This window comes from Sinohyriopsis cumingii, chromosome 14, assembly GCF_028554795.1.
Source record: "Sinohyriopsis cumingii isolate HCF-2022 chromosome 14, ASM2855479v2, whole genome shotgun sequence".
Classification (NCBI taxonomy): Eukaryota; Metazoa; Mollusca; class Bivalvia; order Unionida; family Unionidae; genus Sinohyriopsis; species Sinohyriopsis cumingii.
The window spans coordinates 85429051-85432665 of NC_142974.1; the positions used below are offsets into that span (position 1 = coordinate 85429051).

A 3615-nucleotide genomic window follows, 5' to 3' on the forward strand; every position below is an offset into this window, starting at 1 on the left:
ATAAGTTTACATGCTATAATAATATTTCGTTGAAAGAACGCCGTGTTTAGAACAGAAATAACTTATGTTTCATCTGCCCTGATACTCGTGTGCCAATTTAACACTTATGTTGTCTATACCACAACGTGATCTCCGTAATATGCATACAGAAATACTTACTAGTTCTCTAGTTTACCTATTTCTAATCGACCTGTATAACTTGTGAAATTAAATGGGCTGAACATGTTCTTGATTTTGTCTGCCTTTGAGTTCAAGATACTCCAGGCCATTCACATCTTTATTTAGTGTAACATCCACCCATTTCAGATTGTAATGTTCAGTCACTGACCTCAAAGCAAAATGCAGAGTTGTTCAACTATAGTGTGTTAACAATGTCTTGAGGCGTTTCCAACCCCCATTAGTTTTTTACTATACAAGGCATTTATTTTTTCGTCTGTGATCGGTTGATTCCCATTGGGTTTATTACCTTTTCCTTTAGATATTAAACCTTTTTGCTTAGCCGGAAGAGCTTCCCTTGTTAATGCAAAATTTCTGTTCCTTTGTTAATGCAAAATTTGTGTGTACCTTTCATGATTGTACTTACATATTTCTTAATTTTAAAGTGGCAAGCAATGGAGCCGATGATGCTTCTTACGTTGTTCGGTTCAAACTCAGATCCATCTTTCCTCCTAACACTGGGTATAAAACCGGACAGGTGTTAATCCAATTTAGATGGGTGAATCTCGTGTAAACTTCGGAATTCATATTTTGACCTCAAGAATTCGGTCACTTGTCTTACATCAAAAAGTGTCTTTCTTAAAGTGGTTGCATTCTGCTTACTTTCTATAAATTTCAGTATATCATCTGGCTCATGGTGTATAAATCTGTCTTCCCTAACAATGTCACAGTTGGACACAGAATGGTTATTTTTATTTACTAAATGTCTCAGCCATGTATCTATCAAACTCTCCAATTAATTCATAATTTAGTAGACTGAATGTTGCTTCAACATTTTGCTCTTTATCTGATGTCATTGTTTTCTTTTCTCTAGAGAGTTGAAGTGTTAGATTTTTGCCAGAGGGAGTGACTGAAAACAACAATGTTGACAGAGATGACAGCATACAACACAGGGTAGAACTAAATGATATTTATTTCTTGGATTGAGTATGTTTTTGTTTTTCTTGTATTAAAATGTGAGTTTCTATAAAAATATTTTACCGGAAAATCTTTTCTTGTTATTTCTCTGTATATCATTGATACAGCGTACATACTATACATATATTTTATTTATACCACAATAAAGTTTTCATTTTATATGGGAGATAAAACTGACGGCCACAAACATCGTACTTTAGGGGAGTGAACTCTTCACATCCCCTCGCATGTATGTACGCTCAAAAAAGAAGTTCTGTAGTTATTCATAATTTCCTGTACACTTCATTCATATTAATTTATATATGTTTCCTTTAGCAATATTAATGAAATGAAAACACAAGGCTGATAGTTAACATTCAAAATATTTTTAATAATGTGCATGCAAACATTGAATTTGCAGCGTTCTTTGTCATGAACAGTAACAGTGCAGCCATTTGCATCGATAGCAACCGTACGATTCGAGCCGGAAATGTCAAAATAATGAAGGAACAATAGGTAATTAAACAATTTAACCTTAACCACATTTCATTGATATCGTTTATGTCCATATTTCGCTATTTTTACTGACTGTCAGTGTCACTTTCAATAATTCTCCTACGTTTCCGCTGTGTGGGCCCTGTTTGAGAATTCGCATGTTGAAAGTTGACCCAGTTAGGGATCTCGTTCATGTTTTCCGTTAGGTTCAAAACAAACATATTTTGTACGGTAATGTTTGATCCGTACAATGGGTTGCTGATAATCTTATTCTGCTGAATATTACACGTTTGGGAACTGGATATACTGCAGTCTGCAGCTGTGCAGCTGGAAATTTCTTTGTTGAAGGGGTGGGGGTTAACATCATCTTTACTTGGATGGCCGGTGTTTCTCAGGTAATCGGAGTACGTCTGTTGTCGTTTTTCACTAATCTTTGAGTAGCTGTTTATAGACTGCACGTTTTTGTGGCCAGAAATTTGCATATCAGTTGGGGGAATGTTTTTGTCTCTTAACTTCTGAATTAAGTACTTGCGGATATTTGTGTTTGTTAATTTCTTTCTTTCTGTAATATTTGCCTTCTCTTTCATTTTTTTCATGATGCATCCAAGTTTGTTAATTCCAACGACTTGTTTCCTAAACCATTTTGGGTTTGTCGCTGAGATTGGCATAGTGTTGGGCGCAATATAGAAAGGATATTCACGTTGACAAAAGTCTGTTGGTCTTAGCTCAGCATACCGTTTGTGGATCTCTCTCTTTGTTGTTTTTGTTTTCATACATCTTAGGATTAATATCCCTGATGTCCTTGACATTGTCTCCTGTTCTTGTTTTTGTCTGCCTTTCATTGAGTTCAAGATATGCGAGGCCATTCACATCTTTCTTTAGTTTAACATCCCCCCCCCCCCATTTCAGATTGTAATGTTCAGTCACTCCCCTCAAACCAAAATGTACAGAGTTGTTAAACCACAATGTGTTAACAATGGCTTCAGGTGTTTCCATCCCCATTAGTTTTTTACTATACAAGGCATTTATTTCTTCATCTGTGATCGGTTGACTCCGATTGGGTTTATTTCCTTTTCCTTTAGATTTTAAATCTTTTTGCTTAGCCCGTTGAGCTTCCCTTGTTAATGCAAAATTTGTGTCTGTTCCTCTCATGATTGTACTTGCATATTTCTTGATTTTAAGGTGGCGATCAATGGAGCTGATGATGCTTCTTAAGCTGTTTGGTTCAAACTCAGATCCATCTTTTCTCCTAACACTGAGTATAAAACAAGCCAGGTGCTGATCCAATTAAGATGGGTTTATCTTGTCTAACTTTCTGAATTCGTTTTTTGACTGCAAGAATTCTGTCACTAGCCTTACATCAAAAAGTGTCTTTTTTAAAGTGTTTGCATTCTGCTTACTTTCTATAATTTTCAGTATATCGTCAGCCTCATGGTGTAAAAATCTGTCTTCCCTAACACATTGATCATTTTCATTTACAAATGTCTCAGCCATGTCTCTATCAAACTCTTCAATTAACTCACAGTTTAGTAGATTAAATTTTGCTTCTTGATCTTGCTCCTTATCTGATGTCATTGTTTTCTTTTTTCCACAGAGTTGCAGTGTTTGATTTTTGCCAGAGGGAGAGACTTGAAACAGCAGTGTTGACAGAGATGACAGCAGACGACACCGGGTGGAGCTCAATAATATTTATTTACTGAATTGAGTATTGTTGGTTTTTTTATATAAAAATGTTAGTTTCTATAAAATATTTTACAAGAAAACCATTATCTTGTTATTTTTTCCTTTTTAAATGTAATATTACAAGAAATTCATATCCATGTTTAGAGAGTATAATACCTATAAAAACATCTTCATTATGCGTATTCATACGCCATGGGCAAATCACAATTTTATATACCAATACTGTTGGTATATCAAGTTGCTTTATACCAACACTTCAAAGGCCATGTTATTTTTAATGGATGTGGTATAAATATAAATATATATATATATATATATATATAT

At 34.7% G+C, this 3615-nt stretch overlaps 1 long non-coding RNA gene across 1 annotated transcript; it reads left to right on the plus strand.

Moving 5' to 3' along the window:
• The first annotated feature begins 1366 nt into the window (after window positions 1-1366).
• On the plus strand, window positions 1367-3371 carry LOC149784290 (uncharacterized). Its single transcript, XR_016414127.1, has 2 exons — window positions 1367-1629; window positions 3203-3371. It is a non-coding gene; the product is annotated as an uncharacterized LOC149784290 (long non-coding RNA).
• The last annotated feature ends 244 nt before the right edge of the window (window positions 3372-3615 follow it).